The 8,519-nt window shown below is 48.3% G+C and overlaps 1 long non-coding RNA gene across 1 annotated transcript; it reads right to left on the reverse strand.

Annotated features, from left to right (window-relative positions):
- Nucleotides 1–4,857: 4,857 nt before the first annotated feature.
- Nucleotides 4,858–7,584, reverse strand: LOC311431181. The gene is made up of 2 exons (XR_014689299.1): nt 7,344–7,584; nt 4,858–7,175 (listed from the first exon to the last, which is right to left on the reverse strand). It is a non-coding gene; the product is annotated as an uncharacterized lncRNA (long non-coding RNA).
- Nucleotides 7,585–8,519: the final 935 nt, after the last annotated feature.

An 8,519-nucleotide genomic window follows, 5' to 3' on the forward strand; every position in this document is an offset into this window, starting at 1 on the left:
CTGGTTATTCACACCAGTGGAGCTTTCATCAGGCAGCCACTTCCCAGGACAATTATTTCCCAATTTGCATTACGAACCCAAAGTAGGTTATGAATATGGCAGCGTTTTTGTGTAGATTAAAAGTTTTAAGAAGAGTGACGCTTGTGGAGGACTCTTTGTGGTTTGGGAGCACAGTGTGCCTGTCCTACCCGAGAGCAGAGAGGAAAGGCTTCCAGTGCTGAACTCCCATGGAGCTTGCTCTGGTGTTTTTTGTCTCCTGCCTAAGCACCACCCGTGACCCGTAAGAACCGCTCCGGCGTGCCATCTTATTTTGCTAAATATTTAAAATACCTGTGGTTATGGGGAAGCGCCAGCTCCGAAATCTGCCACTTCAATAGTACAAGTGGTTTTCAGATGCTGGGGATAAGGGCGCAGCTGCTCCGGGAGCCCCGAGTGCTGGTATTCCTAAGAAGTGCAGCCAGCCCCTTACAAGGCCCTCGTGTCTCGAAGCCGCAGCAAAGGGCAGGGGCCGCTGCCACCCGGGAATCAAAGGCTGCCAGTCGGGCGGGCAGAGCCTTTGCAGCACCCCCGGTATCGACACAGGGCTCCGATGGGACTAAAGCACTGCCAAGCTCTTGTTGTTGCTGTGTTTTTCTGCCCCTGGCCTCACGAAAGGCTTCCCAAAAATATCAGTGCTACTTGCTGTGCGTGCCGGGCCAGCACGTGGCGTAACACGCGGTCCTCTGGGTTTGTGCAGTGTAAGGCTACTCTCGATTTTACTGGCCCATAACTTCGTTAGGTTGGGAAGGACAGAAAGCAAATATTTGCGTGCTATAAAACCAACAGGCACTTTGTGTATAGTCCTGGAAACTGAGGCGTTCCTGGAGTTCAGGGCAGGCATCTGCCCGAGCATGCAGCAGGCCAACCATGTGAGGCATGTAAAAGCCACTCGCTAGCATCAAACTCCACAAAATATAGATGTTAAATAGATGTTTCAGACCCAGGCATGCGAAAGGAGCAAGCACACAGCATCAGCATCATGAGGAGGAAGAGAAACTACGTAAAATTTGTAGGGAAATTTCTAAAAATCCTGTGTTTGGGTGAGACGGAGCTAGGTATCTGGATGCTGAACCAGCCTGACAAAGCTAGCAGTGGCCGTGCTCTGCAGCCTCTGCCACCCTGCAGTCTCCTGCTCATCACGACTGCTGCAGCAGAACTTCCCCTGACAGCTCCTGACTCCCTCACCAAATCTTGGTCTCTCTCTTGCCGAGTGTCCCTGCTTTATTTGGGGCATAAAGCACCTCCCCAGGACAGAACCTGTTGTTTGCCTAGCTATGGCATGTGTCTAGGATGCACATATTTGTACTCCCTTAAGAGAGGAAATTGTGCCTGGGTTTCCTGTGTGGTGGAGGAGCTTCTTGAGAGTAAATCATTTTACCTATCTCTGGCAGCAGACAAGCTACACCCAAAAATGTGGGCAGCATCCTGACAGGACACAGGCAATGTATCACCTCTGACCTTGCTTTTCCATCACAGAAGCACCTAAATACTGGGACTGGGGCATTTGGTGGCACAGATGCCGCGTGGTGAGCCCATGAGCCACCATATCAGTGTCTTTTACACATCTTCAGCCATGGGTTTGCTGCAGATGACACTATGTGCACGTGAGGCCACAGGAAGACATTTGGCTTCATCATGCTCTGTTCCTAAGTGATGCTAAAGCCGGCTCCAGGCTTGCCAGATCCCTTTAGCTTAGAGACCTACACCAGCTGTGCAAGCCTCAGCGGGATTGACTTAGACCTTCTTCAACCTTGAGGAGCCAGTTTTACTGCAGACATCTCGGGAAGCCTGTACTAACTAAAAATCCTCCTGTTTAGCCTTTTAAAGGAATTTCAATACATTGTTTTTCTCTTGGGTATAAGATGCTTATAAGGCTTCTTATAACTAATTTCAGTCACTCTAGCATTATAAAATTGTGGTATATATTTTTCCCTTCTTCTTTTATTGCCCTGAAAGGCTTTTGTGTGTGGTTTTTTTGCTTGTTTGTTTGATGGTACCTGCACCTCTGACCTACAGATCAGGCATTCTGGACTTTTCCGTGCCAGATTTCAAGGGGGAGAGGAAATCTGACACAAGCAGAAAAACCCAGCACTGAAGATTTTGCCATCACCCCAAAAAAATGCCAATATTGTGAAGCATAGTCCCAGAGGAAGGTTGTGCTCATCCAAAAATTCTTGCAGGAAATGTTATTGTTCCCTGCGAACTTAAACAGGGAGAAAAATCCCACTGCTTTTATTAATGTGCACGCCACGCGGTTGGCAAGGGCAGATAAGAGAGCTGCAGGACAGTGTTTGTTTAACAGAAAGGTAAGCTAAAGTGGGATTGGAGTTCACGGTAATCAGATATTCACAGCTCCCTCTGACCCGGCTCAGGGGCCGAGGAGCTCAATGAGTGCCGGGTGCTGTGCACAGCAGGTAACGCATCTTGCCCAAGTAATCCCCCTGCCCTGAGCATTTTCTGGAGTGCACATCCACAGCTGATTGCACAATCTGCTCTAGGGAGCCCATCACCAGCTAGGTTTTTCCTTGAAATGTTTGAAAAATGTTTTTGATTTTTTTTTTTGGTGGGGGTACACATTCTAATATTTTCACATATTCTAGTCAAAACTGTGCTTTTCTAAAACATTTCCAAGGTGTTTTTTTTTTTTTTTTTTTTTTTTTTTTTTTTTTTTCCCAAGATTTCCATTGACTGCAGTAGGCTTTGGCACAGGCTCTAACTGTACCAAACCTAGGACTATAAATATAGATTCCCAAGGACTTGACTGGAGGGAGTGACAGATGTATAGCTTGACTCTGAGATCTTCCAGGGCAACATTTTCCAGAAGCAAAAATGAGAATCAGCTGCGTTAAATTTATCCACACTTGGACTTCTTTGGTACGTGCAAGAGGAAGTCGCTGGGGAGCGGATGACTTTTTAATCTGCAAGTAGTGCAAAGTTTGCGTGCTGTCTTTGCAGTTTATTAAATTCCTTGGGTAAATTTTACCTCTGATGCAACGTATATAGAACATCTTCACAAGCTAGAAGGGAGGATCGATAGCGTGCGGAGAGTCGTTCGGCGCCTGCTCAGAGCATTGCAGCGTGCTCTCCTGACACAGTTTTGAGCTTGGATCCGTATGGCCAGTCTTGCTTCTGATGATGGGTGCCCCCGGAGGACCTGATCCAACCCCCCTGAAATCGATGGAGAAGCTCCTCTCCGCTTCCAAGGCTTTGAAACCAGGCGTAAATGCATTGATCTTCCACTGACACCGGGCTGCCTACCAGAAACCTTCTTGCTCTTGGGATGTGGGAGGACTTTTTTGTTTGCTCTGGCTAACAGTTTGAGAGCAGGGCTGTATTTTTCCCCATTTCTGGTGACATTTGGCTGTGGAGGAGCATTTCGGATGCAGGCTCTCGGGTAGCAGAGTGTTCTGCTGGCTCCCACCGCAGCAGGCACGGAAATGCGTGTTTGGAGGGAAGTCCTGATTAAGATCATCAAAGCGTTTCCTTTTTTTGACTCGAACGGTCCTGCACAATGCAAGCGCCACAAGCCAAAAAGCACGAGTCAATGCTTTAATCACCAGGAGAGGTGTTGGGCGTAGAAAGGAATCGCTCATTTTTCAAGGCACGCCGGCAGGGAGGATGCTCCGTGCTGGCCCCGTTGGCTTTACACCTTTTTATCAGCACCCACCCGTGCCCAGACAGGATGCAGGGGAGGCAGGACATCGGCTTGGCCCCCTATGGATGCTCTGGTGTTCGTGTCAGTGTCTCGCATTGAGGAGCCCTGGAGCCTTTGCTCTCTGCCACCGCTTCTTCCCCTGCCCAGTGGCTGATGAGAGGAGGCTCCGGCAGGCCGGTCCCACAGGGCTTTGAAGATGAAAAGGGACAGAGCTCACTGATTAAACTACAGGGCTGACACACCTTTGCAAAACCTGTACTTTAGTGCTTCCAGACAAGCCAGAGAAAGCGAGCACCTCACCAAAGAGCCCAAGCAGAATACCCTCATCCCCTGGTCCTAGACCAGTGCCTTTATCCCACACAGGTGGCTGGCATCCCTCAGATCCTTGGGCCTTGTCACAGTGCCATGGGACAAAGATGCCATGTGCTCATCTGGCCAGGCAAGCAGCCGGGCAGGAGGGAAACTCATCGCTGTGTTCCTGGGCCTGGGTTTGAGACAGGGGCTAGCACCCAGAAATTGTTCTGCCACGGCCTTGTTATGTGGTGTCAAGCATGTTATTTACTCTCTGAGCTTCCTCTGCCCATCTGCTTTGGCACAGGAGGGGTGCAGGATGAGAAATCTGTTACCGAAAGGCCAGGCTCATGTTTTTCAGATATAAATGGTGCAATGATGAGTATGGAGCGGAGGGAGGAAGGGGGACTAACAGGGCTGCACGTGTCCCTCTGAATCCCATGACACCATCCTGGACATCTGGTTTCTGACAGTCTGGTCACAACCATGGCCGCCCCCTTGGGGACCATGAAGTTTCTGGCCAAAGAGATGAGAAGTTGGGCTTAAAGAAAATGCCACAGCTCTTGGCAAAGTACCCTGACCTTTCATAAGTGGTGCTGATGTGGTGAGCAAAGAGAGTGCTTTGCTGGAGAAACTGGAGCTTTAAGGAGGGGGTGAGGAGGGCTGTCAGAAGGCAAAGACATGGAACAAAAAGAGGCCTTCCAGATCCGAAAGGCACAAAGATGAGAGTGGGATACCACAGGGATGGGGCGGCTGGGTGGGAGGTTTGGGAGGGCAAGGAGAGCTTGGGGCACTGAGGAGGAGGAAGGGTGGAGGAGCACAACTCGGTTCCTGCTGGACGTGTTCAGACCCCACTCTAATATTTCACATGGTTTTGATATTCATGTACCATGGGCTTTCAGCTGCTCAGGGAAAATAAGTGTGGTATAAATGTAAGATCATTATTCACTCAGCATGTCAACTTGTTTAAATTTCCGTGAGGAGAGCAAGTATATTATGGTATTGTTATCCTATGCAGGGAGTTGTTCATTTTTAATTATAGTTCATGAGAAATACAGACTCTTACGATGTGTCATCTGCTCAAACAGATATATACATCTTCGGGAAAAATAATAGTGCCATGAAATACCATTCTTACAAGGTGCCAGAACAAAGCTCATGTGCACATCCCCTCACACTCACTGGTAAAATAAACGTAGGGGACTAAACATAGAAATGTATCCCACAGATATGTCTAGCAGCTAACCATCAATCAGCGGGACTGGGCTGTGCAAATCCCTCGTGTGCCTGTATGTAAACAGATTCCCCCACACCCCAGGGCTGACATTCACGCATAAGGGCACGTCTCGTGTTTCCTGATTTGCTTCCTTCTCCAGCAATCAGCATCCCTACATTTGGGAAAACACAACGGGGAGAGAAACCGGGAGCCAAAAAAGCCCAAGGTAACCCAGGGGGGGCTCTTCCTGCCCTCCGCAGGTGTTGTTCCCATCACCTCGCTGCTGGCTGCAGAAAATGAAGCCTTACCATCACCCTTTGTCCCACAGGCAGCAATTTTCTGCTTGTCTGCGGGAAATAATCCTCTTTTAATTTAATTATTCATTTTTCAATTATTTAAGGTGGTACTCTGGGATAGCAGCAACGCTTTTGGTTAGCTTTCAGATCACCGCCGCCTCAGGGAGCAGAGCCCTGGGATCCAGCTCCTGGGGAAAAGGGATTCTCTGCTTTCCTATGGGGAGCTCTTCCTCCTCCTCTCCCTGCCATACCCCTTGGGACATTCCCACACCATCTGCCAACCTGCCTAGGTCCCACGGGGGCTTCACCCTGCCTGGCTGAGGCCAAAGGCTCAGGATGAGGATGGCCGAGTGGAGCCTGCCAGTGCTGAGCACAACCGCTTCAGCCCTTCCTAGGGAATCAAAGTAGATGCTGGCCCTCTGTGGAGACACTTCATATTCTTTACACTTTTCCATTCAGGCTGATTTTCCATTGAGATGCATCCGTGTTCATTCCTGAATGACATCAGCTCTGATCCGAGGGGCAGGAGTATAATTTCATCAGTCCTAAAAGGTTATTGCATCAAATAAATAAATACATTTGTGCAGTATTGAATAGGAAGAAGTTTAAAAGAGAAGAGGCCATTTCTGCTGCCACTTGCACATTTTTGATAGATGCATCCCCATTCATTTCTCTGTAGCTAATTTTGTTTTATGCCTGCCTAAGTGAGAGCAGAGTCAGGCCTTCCTCCTGCAGCATATAGAGTGGGGAAAAAAATAAATCTATTTTTAAAGCTGAAAGCCTTTCTTGCTTGTATTTATCATGTGTCACTTTGTTGGCAGAAGTGGTGTAAATGGCACATAAAAGCTAAATTAGCTATTTATGGCACTGCTCATGACCCTAATATCCGCCGTCACAATAGCGGCTGGGCATTGCTTGGGCAGCAGAACTAATGAAGCCTGGATTCCTCTGCAAAGATAAGAGCTAATCCTATTCACCTCTTCCACACTAAAGCCTCTAAACAGGTCTCCTTTTTCTTTACGGATGCCCATTTTTGCACTCCTCCTGGATATTTAATATCTCTAAGCTCTCTAGTCCGCTGTGAAATTTGGTCGACCCCAGCAAGGGATCCAAAAGTTATTATAGGAGCAACAAGATAAGAACAAGAAAAATGCCCAAGTCTCCATCTCAGCAGCAAACACAGCTCATAAAGGGGTCTGAAATTCCCTGCACGAGGTGGCAGCGAGGCAGATACCAGGTGGCACAGGCTGCGGGGTGCATCCCCTGGGCCAGATATTGCTGTTTTCTTCCTCTAAGGGGGGCTTTTCTCAGCCTCATACGGTGACCCGGCTTCTCTGAATGTCACCTTAGCACTGCACGAAGAGCTTTGTGTTATTTATTTTCATTCACCTAAGCACCATCTCCTCTTCCTTGCACCAGCAGCGATGCCCCCACGCTGAGCAGACAAGACGTGGTTTTCCACTTCTGAAGGTGAGGACAAGGCGGAAAAACGAGCAGTCCAGCAGTTCACCTTTGGTCCTCAGGGTGATGATGGGCTGCTCCCCTTGGGCATTCTCAGCAAGACAACGTTATGCTTCTTACCTCTCCGTTGCAGTAAATCCATTGGTAAAATGTCTCACGAAGACATCCTGTCCCCCATCGCAGGAAGAAGTTTCCCTCCAGCTAGGAAATTTATTCACTGAAAAATTGAACGGGAGAATAAGATTTCCAGGGAGAGCCTGCAGCTGTAATAAAGGATTATTGCCATTTTCTTAGGCCACGTGCACAGAGCCTGGCAGGCAGGTAGGAGAAGATTTTGTGTGCTCCAACCCCCACGCCCAGGCTAACTGGGTGCAGAGACCCTCACCTGCAGGTGACAGGTTAGCTGGAGCTCCTGCAAGGCTTCCCGACACCAACTGAAGAAGCAAGTTGGCAGTAAGATGTTAACCTCAGACCACATCTCTGTTTCCCAAATTCCTGACAAGGCTGATAGCCAAAAAGCTCAGCTCCCCATCAGCAGGGTAGAGACAATAGCTCCTTTTTGGTGATAGCACTAAAGGATGCCACACACTCCAGGTGCTGGGGGAGCCATACAAGTTCCACAGCCTGAAATAAATACAAAATGCTACAATTTAAAGGCTCTTGTCTTTCAGTTGCTAATGGCTTAATTAAACAATAACATTTAACAGATGTGCTTTTTCTCCTCCAATAATTCACTCCATCTGTGTCAATATAACTAGGCCCAGATTAGTGCATCAAAGTGTAGACGTGGATGTCTTACTTCAGGTTTTATGTATTAATGCGCATTTGCATATATATTGTTTCATCTTGTGAAGAGATGAATACCTCCATAGAAGGAGATATTGCACACCATGGAGTTTAAAGAGCCTCTCTTAGTAAAGTAAGAGCAAAAAAAAAAAAAAAAAAAAAAAAGCATAAATCCAGACAAATAGGCAAATACAGATACCTTGAAATGAAGCACACATGGGCACGTGTATATTGGGGGTGTTGGATACTGTATTACACAGTCTGGGATGTTGAGAATTTGGCGACCATTTGTTTCTGAAGCATTTTTTCAAACTTCATGTGCTGAGAAAAGAGCTTGCCTTGCTACATGCGGCAGCACACAACCACCTGAATCCCGAGGCTGGGGGAATGGGCAACCTGGAGGTACCCACGGAGAGCTTTGTTGTTTTATGGAACAGCTTTAATAGCATTAGGGATGAGCATAGCTCTGCTGATTGTTATTGTTATTACTTTAAAACACCCTTACAGGAGCAAAATGCTTTCTCAAAGACTCCAGGATGCCGGGGAGACCTTGCAGGCTGTGACCCAGCTCTCACAGCAAACCCACCTCCCTCAGTCCCCTGCTTCCCAACACCTCTCAGGTCCTGTCCTGCCCCACAGCCGGGATGTGGCTGCCCTACAGAAGCTGTTGTTGGGGCACAGCCCCTGTCCCCTTCATGGCCATGAGATCTTGTGGCAGCAGACACACCTGGGGATGCTGTCCCCGGGGAGGCAGAGCCAGTGCTTCACGCTGCTG

This window comes from Aythya ferina, assembly GCF_964211825.1.
Source record: "Aythya ferina genome assembly, chromosome: 2".
Classification (NCBI taxonomy): Eukaryota; Metazoa; Chordata; class Aves; order Anseriformes; family Anatidae; genus Aythya; species Aythya ferina.